The 18,442-nt window shown below is 36.7% G+C and overlaps 1 pseudogene; it reads left to right on the top strand.

Annotated features, from left to right (window-relative positions):
- The window catches only part of LOC113050530 (P protein-like), a 74,320-nt pseudogene that overhangs the window by 14,150 nt on the left and 41,728 nt on the right, over positions 1-18,442 (top strand).

Raw genomic sequence — 18,442 nt, 5'->3', positions numbered from 1 at the left:
CGTTTCCTTTTACGTTCTATTTTTGACTGTTTTGGCGACGATGTTTTCTTCTCCTGTGGCGCGGCATATGTATGGTCCATAATAAGAATGCAATCCAGACTTTTAAACTTGCCGGTGCAGTTTCAAGCGCCTCTCACTGCTCTGCACCTGCGTTTCTGGCTCTGACCGAAAACGCGCTGTGGAAACGCGTTGGCTTAGTACTTTTTGTCCCTCTCTGCTAGTATAGTTTTGCAAGATGGCGGAACTACATGGAAGCCTCCGTCGACCTACCCGTCCCATGTATATAAAGATAATAAATTCTTCATTTACAAGGATTAGTTTAAACATTGGCATAGGTATTTGTACACCATTGAGGGCATATTTATGAATAAAAATATTGATTTTAGATAATAAAATACCTAAAAAGTTACTTATTGTCCCTTTAATGACAGACAGCACCACTTGAGTTTTGAATACAACCTTAAAGATCATGCTATTGAGCATAATTTGATATATTCAAAAGAGTATTGCTATCCAGTGTAAACAATAATATCTGTCATTAATACCCCCACCCCCCCTTTTTTTGGGCTGCTTTGATTAGTGACCAAGAATTGTGCAGAATCTTAAATATTTCATACTTAACATTTCTTTCACACATAACATTATTTCTACATGACATGACATCTTTCAATATGATAAAACTTAAAATAGATTTGATTAACATTACAGATTCCACAGTCTGTGGTCTCAAACTTTTGGACTCCATTGTAAACAGGGAATCCTTTGTTGTATTGACCTGTGCCTGATCTTCTGATCTCCCTCTCTGCATTGCACAGCAGCTTGGTGATAATCCTCTGAGCTGATCTAGAATCAGCACTCTGAAAACAACTTTGATTAAAAGGGCTCAGATGGTGAGTTTCATCAGCAGCTCTGATAGCTAAATCTCATTTGCGAGAGAGGGCAAAACCTGAAATCGGAGATATATAATAGTATGAGATGGTTATAAATATTAATATGCCTTAAAAGATTCATGAATAATGTATTTTCTCAATCTAATCGCAGATATCTCGTAAACACTTTAATAATGGCTGATAGATTATTCTTCAATTAGACTAGAGTTACAGTTTCTCATTAACTGGGGGGCTTTGAGTATAAAACTAACATCACATCTCACACAGGCACATTCTGACATTTCATTTAGCCATGAACTCTTTCTTACTGTATAAGTGAGAGTAATTGGTTTAAATCGCAAAACAGAGACACATTAGTCTCAGAGGATACTTTCATATGCAAAGCAACTCAATGCATATCCATGTTGCTGATTAATTCTGCACAGAAAGCAGTGTTCAACAATTTATCTTAATGACCTGTTTTAGACTTACAATCACAACATTGCACCAAGTGTTCCTCCCCCTCAGGGAAGTTTCCGGACTGACATAGATTACTTGCTCCTTCCAGACTGGAGTCTTTTACTGTTATCCTGCATGTTGTGTACTCATCGCCCTTCTTTTGCTCTTCTAGCTGATTACACTGTCTTGTAATGACTGCTCCCACCTTGACACATGACACCAAAAGAGGTGCATCAGACACTTTTTGATTCAGGTGTTTCAGTCAAGTGCTCTCACCAGGAAAACAGATGCTGAAGATGTTGATATCTGACAGTGCACTTTAAGGCAGCGCTTTTAGTCCAGAGGGTGAATGAAGAGCAGAAAACCAGTAGATGTTGTCGACTGACACATATATTCTTGTGAATCTGGAATTACCATTTGATTAAAATAGTGCATAAAAGGTTCAGAATTAATTAAATGTAAGAAATGAGGTTGATCGACCATAAATGAAGAGTGGGGAAGAGGGTTAATTATCATTTTTGATGAGCAAATGTATTCACTTGTCCAAAGGCTATTTTACAGCCTTATTTTTTACATAATTAATAGTGTTTACTAAGACTAGCATCGCTGTTACCGTTGCTGAAAGGAATAATTTTGTGCTACAGGTGAGAATGATACCTCTTATTATGCAGCTTGTTGAAATTAGTTGTACTATTACTTTTCTAAGCAATCAGACGTTTGGTTTTTGCCTGGCTAAGCAATGCCCTGCATTGTGCATAGGGAAGCACAAATCTAGTTTGTGGTACATTATTATAAGCCCAGATTTGTAATAAAATTGTCAAAACAAATTGTACTCTAATTATGATATATTACCGCTATCTTATTTTTCTGCGTTTATTTGTTGTTGCAGATTGTTCACCGTACTCTGGCTGCAATGTTAGGATCCCTGGCTTCTCTGGCAGCGCTGGCTTTCATTGGAGATGTAAGTTTTTGTTTTAGAGAATGTTATTTTACTCCATTTTTATGTATATTGCTTACACTTTGTCAAGAGTTGGACTCTGGGACTTCATTCATTTTGAAAATTGCAGTGATGATCTTATTGTTACTAGCTAAAAGTAGCCTATGAGAGCTCAGCAACAATCTGTCATAAATAAAATATAGTGGAAAATTCTGATTTTAATTACAGGGCATTAGCTTCAGTATGTCATACAAATCCTGGCAAAAATTATTGAATCACCACACTCGGAAGAATGTTCACAAGTAATTTTTTTTTTTTTTAACAAATAGATGAATCACAGATATGACAAAAAAACTATTTTTGTTTTATAATTTAACATCCTTGTTAAAGTGAAACATACCTCAAACAATTGAGATTAAAAACAGTTAATGAATGGAAAACAGTTTAACACATCAATGAGAGAAACAATTATGGAATCCATCAAAAAACACCATTATTACTTTGTTGATCCTCCTCTGGCCTTTGTGATCACCTGAAATCTTTGGGGTATCAAAAAGCAATATTCTTCATTAAGCTGGTTTCAACTTTCTGAAAAGCACTTGACAGATTAGCTGTGCAACCTGTGCATTGACAGTTCAGGCAGGGTTGCTATTTCTCCTGCTCTTTTACCCTACATACCCATATCATAAATGAGTTGCGAAATTTCATTGTTTTCTTCAGGCAGTCATCTTTATACATTTCATTAAAACGGCACCAGACAAAAGTTCCAGCATCATCTCCTTGTCCAAGGCAGATTCATGATTCATCACTGAATATCACTTTCATCCAATCATCCCTATGACTGATTCTCTTTAGACCACCTGAACCTTGCTGTCTTCTGTTTAGGTGTTAATGCTGGTTTTCGTTTGGCTTTTCCATGTGTAAATCCCATTTAATTCACCCATTTTCTTACAGTTCTGTCACACACATTGACTCCGGATTCAGGCCATTTGTTTTTCATTTGTTTCATTGTGATGTAATGAATTATTGTGCATTTTCCATTTTCAAGGCCGATTTCTATCCTGACGCTTTGATGTCTTCCCTGGTTTGCCTTTATGATTTCCTTCCATTTTGTTTATACCTGCAGTAAATTTTAGAAAAAGCTGACTGAGAATATCCAACTTCTTTTGCCACACTCCATGTTGGACTTCAGATTCCATCAGATTCCATTTTTCCTCAACATTGAACGATTCCATATTTTTTTTCCTTTACTTGATATGGAAAATAGTTTTCAATTAAATAAAATAATCGTATTTGTTTGAGGTATGTTTCACATAACCAGAATTATTAAACAAAAACAGTTTTGTGTCCTATCTATCATTCGTTCATTTTGTATAAAGTAAAGAAGATCTTTTCGACAGGGGTTGTATATTGTAATTGATGTGATTATTTCAACATTTCAGAAAACCCAGTTAAGATTGGTATGTGAAAATACTCTTCTGTATCTGAGGAAGTAGGCAATGACTATTTCATCCCATTGTCTTTACTGTAGAGGCCAAGTCTAATGACTGTTGTGGAATGGATTGACTATGAAACACTCGCCTTGCTGTTTGGAATGGTAAGTATAATTCTAACAGGTCTAGGAACTCTCCAGCAGTGCCACGTGTGTAATATGAACATATGATATCAGATTGCGTGGCTTGTTGAAAAGATATGTGCTGTTACATTTAGATGAGATTGCACTTATTATTTTATCTCCTAACCCTAACCCTACCAACCCTAATCTACCTTTGATACAAATACCCCAAACCAAATCTAGCAATGTTTCAAATCGTCTCATTGTGAAACTTTGGTGTTAACTTGTCTAAACAAATGCCCCATAGCCACATAACAATGAGCTAAAATCTCTCATAAAACCCTAGCAATGCTCTAGCAACAAACTCTATGTTTTCTTCAGAAAATATCTAGTTATTTAATGGTTTCAGACAGCATAAGAAACTTGTCTCTGGTGTAATAAGATGATTTAATCTGCCTGTTTGGAGAAAGTTGCCCTGCTACAGTATGTTCTTGACAGTCTGACAAGCCTCTATTCCAACTCTTAACCCCAAATATTTAGCCTCTTAGGCTGGTCAGCCTGACAGGCAATTAGTGTGACACCTTTCTTAATGTGCTGTTAACATAATGCTTCTTTTAGAAAGAATTCTTCAGGAGTCTAAGATCATTTACGTTGTTACTCTGAGTCACACTAAATGTACAGCATCACAATCAGTTGAAAGTTCTGTTAGCTGAGGCTGTTAGACTGCATATGACATTAGTCCATATTCTACATGGTTCTGCAACAAAGTGCGACCGAAAAATATCAGTACAAATTAAAACACTCAAGCCAGTATTTTTGCCAAAGTCCCACCCTTTTCAAGACCTCTGTTTGTTCAGTGTCTGTCTCCATGGAAACAAATACATTCAATCAGCCCCCATCCAGAAGACTACATGAAGGAGTATTTGAGGAAGAGCAGAAAAGCAAATCAGAGACTGATGATAGAAAATGAAGCACAGCATCCATCCATTTCAAAGACTGATTAGAAAAGAGCCATTTTAACATAAAAAAGGATAGCTTTAATAAGCTCAGAAATATTTATGTTCCACTTTATTGATTTTCTATATTTCAAAGATGTCTGTTTCTGTATCTGAGGCCGAAAAAAGGGAAGAGAATGATATATGTGGCATCAAATTGAGTGAGAGACCGTGTGGCATTTGAGACATAATGTGATTTTATAGCAACACATGTGGCGGTAAGCTCTAAAAATAGAAACCATGAAATGTTCAAGTCTCATAACCCTTCCTCTTTACTTTCAGATGATACTGGTGGCAATATTCTCGGAGACTGGTTTCTTTGATTACTGTGCGGTGAAGGTGAGTTTTCTCAATCATAATGTTTAAAATGCTTATTTGATATTTTATTCATATCTTTAAGCAAGATACAGTGTCTTGACCGAGAGAGTCATTTCCTCATATTCTCTCTAAAATCAGGCTAATTAATCTATCCCACCCACCTTATATATTATATTATACATATTTATATACATTATATATCTACAGATACAGATGCCTACTAACATTTACTCATCAATCTATAGGTAGCATGCTGTCTGTTATTGATTCAGTCTGATATACATTCATTTCGCTTTATAGATGTCCCTGCTTTTGATTTAGTCAATGTATCCCATCATGCTACTTTACTCAGTAAGCTTTAGGGCATAGAAGCAGAGATTTACAATGGCAGTCCTGAAAATCCCTGTCATTCACTCTCAAGCAAAGTGATGAGAATCCCACAAATGTTTTATATATATATGAAATTTCTGGGTGAACATCAATCTCCAACTGAGTTATGAAAAGGAATCAGACAGAACAAATCTTTGTGAAATGATGCAACCCTTTAAAAATTGTGAATAAAATGGGTCTGAATTAAAGAAAGTCTAAAAATAAATCTTACAATGAGCTTCATTGGATGGATATCCTGTTCCTTATTTTCAGGGATTCAGCAGACTGTTGTAAAAGCCCCTTTGAAACATTATGCATGTGCTTTGGCCATTATGAGGGCACATGCTCATGTCCTCTCATCCCATTCAAGAATATTAAGAGGGTTCTGAACAAGGACATGTTCCACAAATTAAAATATTGCCATAGAAACAACCCCCTTGATTGAACTGTTGATGCATTTTGTCTTGAAATATAAATCAGGCTTCTTTAATCTGTTTTGTGAGCGGGTGAGTTAAAGCCTGTTCACACCAAGTATCCTAGCTATAACGTTATTAGTGTCCACACCAACACACAATAATGTTCTGTTTATTATAAGTGTGAATAGTGCTTTAAATGCTCAAGCTTGTTAAAGCGGGGTGGATTCTGATTGGCTGTCAATGTTTTTATCATTCATCAGTTAAAAAAAAAGTCAGTGTCCATATTTGTCAGTTACCATATTACCGATAAGGAAGTGAAGTGGAGTCAGGAAGTGGTGACATTTCTTTACCACTTGATTAAAATGATTCAAGACAGCCTGCCAATGTCTCCATAGCGACAGGCTCTTAAAGCCCAGCTCTTTTGTTTTATGAATATTTTCTTTTCAGGCATAAACATTCTTTTAGCGCTGAAGCCCGTTTGTACAAACACACTATGGATCTGTGTCAGTTTTTAGACTGAATTCCTCATTAAAATGTACCTTTGAACATTGTGTTCTGAGCCCCCCTCAGAGGACCGCTCTCGATTCTCTATCTCTGAGGCACTGTTAAATCTATCTCTCCTTTCAAGTTTTTTTTTTTTAAACATGATTTTGTTAATGCTCATAAACAAAGGCAAGAGATTTTCGTGCTCAATTTATTTTTGACCCAGTTCGTTTTCATCAGTGTGAACTTGAACTTTTTTTTAAACCAATAATGAAGTGTCCTCAGCAGTATTCTGTATGTCTCCACACAGGCGTATCAGTTATCCCGAGGAAGAGTGTGGCCAATGATAATGATTCTGTGCTTAATTGCAGCCGTTCTCTCAGCCTTTCTCGATAACGTAACAACTATGATGCTTTTCACCCCTGTTACAATCAGGTAATGGTATCTCTTCTTAAAACAATGTCTCTTTCTTTCTTTCTTTCTTTCTTTCTTTCTTTCTTTCTTTCTTTCTTTCTTTCTTTCTTTCTTTCTTTCTTTCTGTCTCTTTTGACTTCTTTTTTAAACTTGTATAATGATTAACTTCCAATGGAAGCATATGTGGCAAGCAATCACACTGGAATACTTCGTGTTTACAATCTATTGTTTTAAGTTAGACTTGTGTGCCAGAATCCCCGTAAAACCTCCAAAATACCTTTGCTTGTAGAGTTTCATTGTAAATGCTTTGCCGTATACATGACTTTTATTTTTACAAACTGAGGGATAAATCCAGATTCTTTTCTTTGGTAACTGACAGCATGCCACAGAGGCTGTCAATAGAGATTAAACTTGTATTAAACCTGGAGCATTCCTTTAAGAGGACGTTGAAGAGAAGAAGTTTGTTCATCTGAACCACTGCTAAAAAAAAAAAAAATCCCAGAAGGCCTTGGCTTTTCTCTAGACAGGAATTCTTTGTCAGTCTGCTAAGAGTAACATGAGGATGCAATAAGTCATGTCTTCATGCTATAAACTTACCACCTCATTGCTCTTCTCAGCTCCATTTGAGCTTATCTTCTTCCATCTTTTCACTGTTACACGTTGTCTCTCAATGTGATTCATTTATAGGTTTTATATCCTGATATACAACATCATTTATTTAGCATTGTTTAAGAAACCATGTGCACTGAAGCAATTTGATATAATGTCATAGTGGTTCATGTCCCTTCCCTGCTGAAAAAAAAAGACAAACCTAAAGACCAACAAAAAAACTTTGAGTAAGGATACTTTTTTTTTTGGTATTTAATTTTTTTTTATCATTCTACTGCTAAATTCATCCATCAAATTATTATCATCTTAGACCTTAAAAATCCCTAGTGTTGTAGGATAGAATGAATCTATATTTCACATAGCCATTAAAATGGTATGTGCAGCCTCAGCGTTTTCATGACATTGCTGGTGAGAAATGACTCCTCTTTTTTGATTATGCATCCCCAATGGCATCTTCAAACACCTTTGGGGCTTCAGAGGTTAGAGACGCAGTACACACACACACGCATTAAAGAACAAAAGGGAGAAATTAGAGAATTCAGCTTTTCATAAACAGTCACAAATATAACAGAAGTAAAATGCATGAGTCTGTGTATAAGTTACAGCTACAATGCTAGGATATTGTGGTGGTTGTCATGTTGTTGCTATGTGATTGTTAAGGTGTTCTCTGTGTATGTTTTTTTGCACGTTTTACTGTATGTTTCACCAGGCAAAAATAATGAAAGTATGATGGATTAGAAAAACAATAGCACACCTTGTCTCAAAAATTACTAGAAAGCATTGATCTGTCTTGATGACCACTTGGAGACTACTCTATGGAACATGGTTGCATTACATTGATGTTCCAGGAACATCGGTCCTAATCATTTTTTTGTGATATCTTTTGTACTCAAGGTTATGTGAAGTGCTTAATTTGGACCCCAGGCATGTCCTAATTGCTGAGGTAATCTTCACCAACATCGGAGGAGCTGCCACTGCTGTTGGAGATCCTCCCAATGTTATCATCGTATCCAACCAGGATCTGCGTAAAAAAGTATGTCATTATTTTCCACCGTTCTTACTTGATGCTGGGTCATTTATGGGTGGACGGATATTGTACTGCTGTCTTGTGCCTGTTGAGAGTGATTTAAGAATGATAGACTTCACTGTCACTATCGACTAAAGGCTAGAACACCATGGCATCCTGTCTTACACTTAAACTATTAATTATGGAGGAATACTTCTTGCCACCACACTCTGCCAAAGTCCCTCTCTCTCTGTCCCTCTCTTTTTTTCTGTCATAATGGTTTAATCTCAAACCTGTATAGCCTCTCTTTATTGAGCCTTGTGTAATATTGGTTTGACTGAAAAGGTGGTGGGACATTCGAGTGTCTACCAGTTTGTCTTTTTGTAGTCAGGTATGTTATTTTATTACTCTTATTTAGGATTATGGGTTTGAATGCAGTTTGAATGGCTAACCCTTTGAGTGCATTTCATATCACAACCCAAGTATGCGTTGCGTTCTCTGCATTGCCACAAGCTTGCATTAGCATAAACTGTCTGCTTCTGCAGCTAGGTTTTCTCTTTTAGGGACAGTTTGAAGCGAATGATGCTGAGCAAGTAAGATCTCATAAGTGTGTTTACCTGAATAATAACAAATCAGATTCAATAGTAAAGACATTTGAAGCTAGCTCTATACCCCCATGAGAATTATTATTGTCTCCATAGTGCAAGAACACACATTTAATATGTTCAGCGGGACTGTGCATTCAGTGCTTTAGTCGAGCATTTGCATAAACTATATTTCAGGTCTAAATCATGCAGCTTTTTGAGGTGTGCTGTTCCCTTGTGCTTTGCAATAAAACAGAAAAAGAAAATCCCTTAGATGTGCATTCAAATTAGGGACTAGATTGAGGAAATCATACAGACTTGTGCTGGATCCAAAAATGCATACTTCCATACTATGTAGGCAGTTATGGGTCGATTTCTTACACATTTTAGTCCATTCACGATTAAATATTACATGATAAAAACTGTAGTTAGTAGCGTAATCTAGGTTGCACATTTTAGGTAATGTAATCTTGCTACCACTTTAGATTACTTTTAGATTAGGACCTCCTTTAGCTCACAAAACATGCAAGCAGTTAGCATGGGGTTTGCTACACAGGCCCATACGCAGAAGGCTGCTATGAAATAGACTGTGACACATTGCCCTGGTCACCACTGATGTAGCTGTAACAATGTGCGACGGTCTTTGCTCTCCTCTGGGATCAAGGAGTTGCGGATGACCCACGGGTGGACGACAGTTCATCGTTTGGCCATCCATGTACCACTTTTGATTTAAACTTACTGCCATTGTGTGAATAATACGTTACCATGTAATTCATAAAAAGATACTTTAAACCAAATACAGTATTTCGGATGCAGCTTTGATACTGGCCAGTAGGCAAACATTCTAGTAACAACCTTGATTCCTAACCGCTTAGGAATGCACTAAAAACATCTTAAGCATGCCAAAGCAACAGCTTAGCAACCACATATGATGGAAAGTTCTCCTCCCAAAAAAGACTGTGTGTTAGTGTATATGGCCAAAGTGTGCGTCAGTAAGTATGTGTACGAGTCCAGCTAAAGCCCTGAATGAGACACAGAGGATGAGACGGAGCTCTTTCATCTCCAACTCCGGATGCTGATTAAAGATGCTTTCTTTGGAGCCACTCTACCCTGCAGCTCTTTCTGTCACACACTACCGCAGACACAATGACTAAGACAAAAAACGTGTGTGTGTGTGAGTGAGCATCAGTGCAAAAAAGAAAGGGAGCAGAAAAAGGGTGGCTATAAAAGTGTAGGCGATCCATCTTTTTCTGACATTCTATTTAAAAGGCTACATGCCAAAAGAACAACTATATGCCTAAAAACCTCAGTCTATTTGAAGCCATCAATATTTATGTCAAATAAACATGTCAGTGAAACGGATTTTCAGCACCATCACACTTTCTGACAGAGATGGTTGAATTATTGTGTGAAGCAAATTAGCTGTTTTAATCAAGTGCTGCTTTATGTTTTAAGAGTGCTTTAAAGAGAGAATCTCAAGGTTGGCTTGAAGGGTCATGCAAAGGTGAAGAGTGGAGTCTTCGAATATGTAATGTTTTTAGGAATTCTGGGTGGTCTAAACACTCCACCAGGAATCAAAGCAAAATATTATTAGTTAGTTTAGGGCTCATTTTCATCTAAATCAAAACATCTGTTGACCTAATCTTTTTCTATAACTTTAGGGCATACATTCAAAGTCAATATGAAAGGTTGTTTAAATGAATAATCATGAAAAAAAAGAAGAAGCTACTAACAAACAAACAAACACATTTTTTCTAGTTTTTAATCCCTGCATTTTCAGCAACTTCAAACCACAGCTGGCTTGGCGTTTCTGCATTGTCTTCTGGTATTTCCTAACGTAACATTATTGAATTATTTGTGAAATCAGTAAGCAGTAAGCTGTCCATTTTCAATGGTCTTAGTACTCTTTACATTTCATTTCAAAGATTTGGGGATATCTTGGATGTGATAGATACATCATTTGTGATGTGCACTATTCTGTATAAAAAAAATTTATACGTTAAAGGCCAGTTGGAATGAAAACCAACTAAATGTTCACAAACATCTATTATTGTAGAACATTGGTAATACTTGAGTAACTATATTCACAGTGCATTCATGTTTGTTAATAAACTAATGTGAACTACTGAAAATCAAATGTTAAGAATGTATTAGTATATGCAGAAATTGACCTTATTCTAGGTTAACAAATGCTGTAAATGTATTGCTCATTCATTTTTAAGCCCAAATTATACCCAAAACATTTAACTGAACCTAATTGAAAAGTCTTATGTATTCTTTGTAAGAAAGGTCACTAAACCCATTAAATCCCATCAACGAGGGCAACTTAAATGTTTCATGTGAAGTTCAATAGTTACCATCACAGTTTTCATTTAGTTATTCCTCAAACTCTTCCATCAGCGACAGAAAGGTGCTTGGTTTAAAAGGTTGTATCTTCAGCTGGCTTTCAGAGCTGAAATCACTGTGGGGTTTGAGTTAATTTATGGCTCAGTAGAAACATCGTCCTTGCCTGTCAAACCGGCTGTTGCACAGGATGATGCAGCGGTAATCATGCTCGAGTTGCATTTTCCACATCAAGGTCACTTCCTGCTGGGCTACAATTGACAATGGGGAATTTTCTGAAAAACCCAATATCCCTAAACTCACATTTCTGACAGGCCTAAATCTCTGGAGGGTGGAACCCATCAGACGTAATGAAACCCCCCCCCCCCGCTCTATATTTTCTACTGTATAAACATGATTTTGGGTTTCCGTCAGGGTGTTCAGTGATAAATATGTTCCTGTAGTGGATGCACAGTGGAGGGCCTGTGACTATCCATGTGTGTGGAATGCTGGACAGATTCATCCATTCTGTTCCGCAGGGAGAGATTGCATCTGCTGTAATTACTGACATGGATGCAGTGGTTTGTGTTATCTCTGTGTTACACGGCCAGATTTGTTTATATTTGAAAGGGCTTCTGTTTGTGTTGACAACATGCAGATAATGAATGGATATACAACTTCATGTGGAAAAAATGACACACACACACACACACACACACACACACACACACACACACACGTACACAGTTCAATACTTGCCATTTGCTTATTTGTTAATTGCTTTGTGCATTGAATTGATATGACTTTTATAGAATAACTAAGAGATTCCTTGCACTATGAAACAATTTTCTGGTTTACACGTGTCTATGTGTGTGTCTGAGGACTCGGGTTCGTGATGCAATAAAGGTAGGAGTCGATGAAACTCTGGGCTCTCTATAAATGACTGATCCAAAACTATTTTTAAGCTAGTGCAAACAGGTGCTTATATAGTGCTGTAATGTAGTTTACTGATCCATTGTTTGAGCTTAAAAATGATTTAAGCAGTTTTTCCTATTTCTGTACCTATTAGTTTATTGAGGTATCACACCATTTTATTCAATATTTTTTTTTATTAGGGCTGCATGAGAAATCGCATGTGATATTTATTGCGCATCTTGTCAGTAAAGCCGGTTCTGTAATCAGCAGTAAATCTCCATCACCTGCGCTCTTTCACATGGAGTAGCATTAACTACACAGAGCTGTCGTTTACTTAACAAGCTGCGGAAAAATACGATCATATTTTGTGCATGTTTTGCGCAGCTTGTCAGTGAACAACACCCAGTTATCGTGCAACCCTATTTTTTTTATTTCATTTAAGTTTTCTGTTTTGGCACCAAAATATCACATTTAAACTTTCGACTTGTTGAAACATTATCTGTATGTATTTCTCTGCTCTATTATGTAAATTAATGAGTGTTTGTATTTTTTTTTGTGTGACTCGTGTCTATTTGCTTGTATATAACCGAGGATCTTATTTGTTTGTAGTGAAGCCACCACCTTCTCCAACAGTCACTTAATCCGTTTATTAAGATAATCAGCCTCAGGAACTTTAGAGCTTCTGGATACTGAATTGAAGCACTGCCATACAGATATATGGTTGACATGGCACAATACAGTTTATTAAAATGCACTGAGCTAGAAATGTGCTTTACTAATCCACAGCTTCAAAAGTTTACTTTATCTTGACTTACAAAAGCAAATAATGTTATCCTTAAGACGTTTTTGAAAGATGTCACCAAGGCTGCTTTTATATTTCAAATAATATTAATATATAATAAAATTTAAAGAATGTTTCGAATTTTAAAATATAAAAAAAACAATTTATTCCTGTGACGGCAAAGCAGAATTTTCAGGCAACATTTTACTCTTCAATATAAACCATGACACATACATACATTTATTTAGAACAGCATACATTTGCAACATGGTAAAAGACTGAACAGTCACTTTTGATCAATGCGTTCATGTTTTTTTCTAGAAAAAGTTCACAATTTTAATGATCAAATTGACCCCCCCCCCCTTTTTTTTTACTAGGTTTTTCATAGTTTTATCAAGTATGGCATTAGAGAGGTGGTAGACAAGTGGTAGAAATGGTAAAGGGATTAGGAAATTAAATCATGATTTAAGATTTTATTAATTTCCCTGACTTAAGGCCTAGAAATCACATTTTTTAATATGAAATCTTTGAAGTTTCCAGGTTTTTCATGACGGGGTGATCCCTGAACTTAGCCCGTCCTGCATTTCCCAGGCAGCAGTCAGTCATGATGGAAAATCTTGTACATGTGGGCTCTTTGTTTATTTGTTTTTTTCTCTGTTTGTTTGGGCTGTGCGAGTCGAAATGGGCCTCCTCATCGTTCTCGACTGGATCACTACAGCAGGAATGTTGCCATTTGGCCTGTCAAGCATCCATCTGTGGAGCTCTCTAGATCAGACATTTGAGATTGGGCAGAAGGAGTGTTTCAGGGTCGCTGAGGAGACGTTTCATATATATGCTGTGCTCTCTCTCTGGCATCCACTGGGCCGTCAGTCACACTCCCAGGAATCTCAGCTGCCAATCAGTGCTTCTCCAGGCCCCAGGCAGACAGGCCTTGGCGTACTCTGGTTTGACTGTGGACCCTGACTGCTCACTAATCAGCTAGCGCCAACAGTGAAGGCCTTTTTTCTCATTCCCTCTTTTCTCCCACTTACCTTGCTTTTTGAAGTTTCTTTCTTGGTTGATAAAAGTGGGACAGTGACAACAGAAATGGAGTAAGAGGAGGTCTTATTTACACACTATTGTAATTCATGCAACAGGCCTGCATTCAGGACAAAACAAGAGAATCTACAAAGAAAAATCTCCAAACACTGCCTATTGTTTGCAGCTATATTACTGACCAAGTATTGAAGACTTCTGCATCTACTCTATAGTGCATTCATCTCAACAGCACAGGAAATCCATGAGCAGTAAAGCAGAGAACCACTTTAATAAAATGTTATTGACAGATTCCCTCTAGCCCAGCTTGCCCCAATGAGTCTGTAAGGATATTTCTTATTTTCTTATCTTATAAGCAGATTCATCATTGAAAAGATCAGATTTAATTAGTTCACAAATCGGATATCACTTTTTTGCAATCAGGTTGCAGTGGTCCTTTCATTTGTTCTCCCTGTCTTTTCATGCATTTCTCTTTTTCTAATGTGATTAGAAAATAATTCTAAATAATAATAATAATTCTGTGTGCTTTCTTTTAAAACCCCATTACAAATCTAATCATAGGGTACACAAATGGATGTGTGTTCTCTTGAATACCTCTCCCTTTCTCACACATACACACAGAGAGACACACATTTTCTCTCTCTCTCTCTCTCTCTCTCACACACACACACTCTTTTTTTCCTGATCTCCTGTAGAGGTCACTGTATACCAGTCTTCACGTGTCGTTGTCTCCATTCACATGTCTCATGTTGGTATATGAGATTGGACATGTTGTTTGTGTGTTGTTTGCTTACTCACATCTTAAAAAGCCAAAAGCATTATTGCCCCCCCCAAAAATTTTTTACCAGCCCTTTGTTTAGTTTCTAAAAAGTACCTCTAAGCCCTGGGTGTTTGCCAAGCCTGAGTAATGCGGGGAGCCGAACTACAACGATGCAATTATCTTGTATTTTGCCAGTTCCTTTACAAAATAGAAGAGACTGGGTCTAGCTATCACATTTTTTACTAATTTCTTATATTTCTGTATAAGTACAAAAAAGAAAGTCTTGGCTACAATAAAACATTATTGCCATTGTTATTGCCCAAGAAAAAGATACAGTTTATTTAACACCTGTTGGCCTTTTTTTAAATATTGGTGCTAAGCTGTCACAGTGGTAACCTGCCATTAGCCTTTTATAGACTGACAATTTATACAATTAAACAGTTATAAAGCACAAGCAATTTGTGAAAAAGTATAGCTTTCACTAATTAATATTGTAATTAATAAATTACAGGTGCATCTCAATAAATTATGATGTCGTGGAAAAGTTAATTTATTTTAGTAATTCAACTCAAATTGTGAACCACGTGTATTAAATTCAGTGCACAAAGACTGAAGCAGTTTAAGTCTTTGGTTCTTTTAATTGTAATGATTGTGGATCATATTTAACAAAAACCCAATCTTATCAAATTAGAATACTTCATAAGACCAGTTAAAAAATATATTAAAAAAACATTAAAATGTTTTTGTGAATTGTTGGTCTTCTGGAAAGTATGTTCATTTACTGTACATGTACTCAATACTTGGTAAGGGCTCATTTTGCTTTAATTACTGTGAGGCATGGAGGTGATCAGTTTGTGGCACTGCTGAGGTGGTATGGAAGCCCAGGTTTCTTTGACAGTAGCCTTCACTTCATCTGCATTGTTTGGTCTCTTGTTTCTCATCTTCCTCTTGACAATACCCCATAGATTCTCTCTGGGGTTCAGGTCTGGTGAATTTGCTGGCCAGTCAAGCACATCAACAGCATGGTCATTTAATCAACTTTTGGTGCTTTTGGCAGTGTGGGCAGATGCCAAATCCTGCTGGAAAATGAAATCAGCATCTTTAAAAGCTGGTCAGCAGAAGGAAGTATGAAGTGCTCCAAAATTTCTTGGTAAACGGGTGCAGTAACTTTGGTTTTCAAAAAACACAATGGACCAACACCAGCAGATGACATTAAAGCCCAAATCATCACAGACTGTGGAAACTTAACACTGGACTTTAAGCAACTGGGGCTATTAGCTTCTCCACCGTTCCTCCAGACTCTAGGTCTTTGTTTCCAAATGAAATACAGAACTTGCTCTGATCTGAAAAGAGGACTTTGGACCACTGGACAACAGTCCACATCTTCTTCTCCTTAGGTAAGATGCCTCTGATGTTGTCTGTAGTTCAGCAAATTCCTTGACACGTCCGTGTGTGGTGGCTCTTGATGCCTTGACCCCAGCTTCAGACAATTCCTTCTGAAGTTCTCTCAAATTCTTTAATCGATTTTGCTAAACAATCCTTATAAGGCTGCGGTTCTCTCGGTTGGTTGTGAATGTTTTTCTTCCACAGTTTTTCCTTCCACTCAACTTTCTGTTAACATGTTTGGATACAGCACTCTGTGAACAGCCAGCTTCTTTGGCAATTAATTTTTGTGGCTTACCCTCCTTGTGAAGGGTGTCAATGATTGTCTTCTGGACAACTGTCAGATCAGCAGTCTTCCCCATGATTGTGTACTCTAGTGAACCAAACTGAGAGACCAATTTGAAGGCTCACGAAACCTTTGAAGGTGCTTTGAGTTGATTAGCTGATTCGCATGTCACCATATTCTAATTTGTTGATATTGTGAATTGGTGTTTTTTTTTTAAATGTGAGCCAAAATCAACACAATTAGAAAAATCAAAGACTCAAGTGTATTTATAAAAGGTATTTATAAATTATTATAAGTTAAGAGGACTTTAAAATAGGGTTTTGAAACCGACATACAAAAACAAGCATTTGTGCCTCTCTTTGTAAACTGTCTTTGTACTACTTACGTACTGTACACATGTCACCATGTAAACAAGAAAAGATACCCAACTACAATACGTTATACACCAGCGTTATATTGGAAGATAAATTGTTGGATTAGATTTCAAGCGACATAGATCTATTTTACACATCACTATCAGTGGTGCCAAAATGTAATGCCATCTGGTTATGATGAGAAATGGGGTGGGCTGCACAGGCAAGAAAATATAATTTAAAGCTAGACGTTCAGTCGAGAGGACGGTGTGCTCTTGATATAAATTAAAATTAATAAATAGTCACGAGCATTTTAAGAGGATTTGTGCCACATACAAGTGCTTATTTAAATCTTATATAAGTGTTTAAATGTATCAAGATGCATGCATTAAAATGCTGAATATGATTCTGTTGATGAAATGTAATCAAGGCCTCCATCCACATTATATGAAGAGCCAGTAAAATGGATGTGATCTCTACTTATTGCTTAGAAAAGATTTCATGAAATACCGCAGCAAATTAATTGCACAGTTTTTAAAAGGGTGAAAATTAACCCGCCCTCTTCTTCCTCTAGGGGATTGACTTTGCAGCCTTTACGGGTTACATGTTCCTGGGAGTCTGTCTGGTGCTGCTGACCTCATTTCCTTTTTTGAGAATGCTGTACTGGAATAAGAAACTTTACAACAAGGAATCCAGCGAAATCGTGGGTGAGTATTCATTTATTCTGCTCTATTTCTACGCACCAGGTTTCCTAAAATCACACAGAACTATCCTCAAGTGTATGTACTGTAGAGCCACTCTGCTTTCCTTTGTTTTTGATTCAAGCTATTTTGTTCTGACAATGTGCAATGAAAAATGTATTCATAATCCCATTGACCTAGATCGTAAAGAATGAGCAATCATTTCTAAAAAACCATAGACACCAGTGGTTAAGGGCACACTTGACCTTCCTTTGTTGACAGCAGTTCTTCCTATATGAGCACGAGAATGAGAGTCATACACAGAGATGTATAAAGTACTAGAGAACCATACTTGAGTAAAAGTACAAGTGCTCTATCAAAAAAGTGACTTGAGTAGAAGTAGAAGTGCTCTTTAAGCACCACACTTAAGTAGAAGTACTAAAGTATTCAACATTTTTTGTACTTAAGTATTGCAAGTAGTCTATTTTAAAATTTACTACTCAAGTACTGAAAGTAAAAGTAGAAGTATTGTGTTATGTAGCTATTAAAGAAAATAGTCAAAAGTTTGAACATATTGTTTTTACTATTTCAAATGATTAACCTAAAGGACAATCACAATTCCTTTGACTGTAACTTCTTGTAAACAAAAAACGGTTACTAGGGTTAGTTAGCCCAATTTGCAAAATGATGTCATTAATAACTTACCCTCATGTTGTTTCAAACCCGTAAGACATCAGAGGGTCATTTAGAATTTTTTGAAGCATCGAAAATACATTTTGGTCCAAAAATAGCAAAAACTATGACTTTATTCAGCATTGTCTTCTCTTCCGTGTCTGTTTTAAGACAGTTAAAAACAAAGCAGTTTGTGATATCTGGTTCGCGAACGAATCATTCGATGTAACCGGATCTTTTT

This window comes from Carassius auratus, chromosome 31 (genome assembly GCF_003368295.1).
Source record: "Carassius auratus strain Wakin chromosome 31, ASM336829v1, whole genome shotgun sequence".
Lineage (NCBI taxonomy): Eukaryota > Metazoa > Chordata > Actinopteri > Cypriniformes > Cyprinidae > Carassius > Carassius auratus.
The sequence above is the reverse complement of the archived record's forward strand: the minus strand, read 5'-3'. Positions and strand labels throughout refer to the sequence as shown.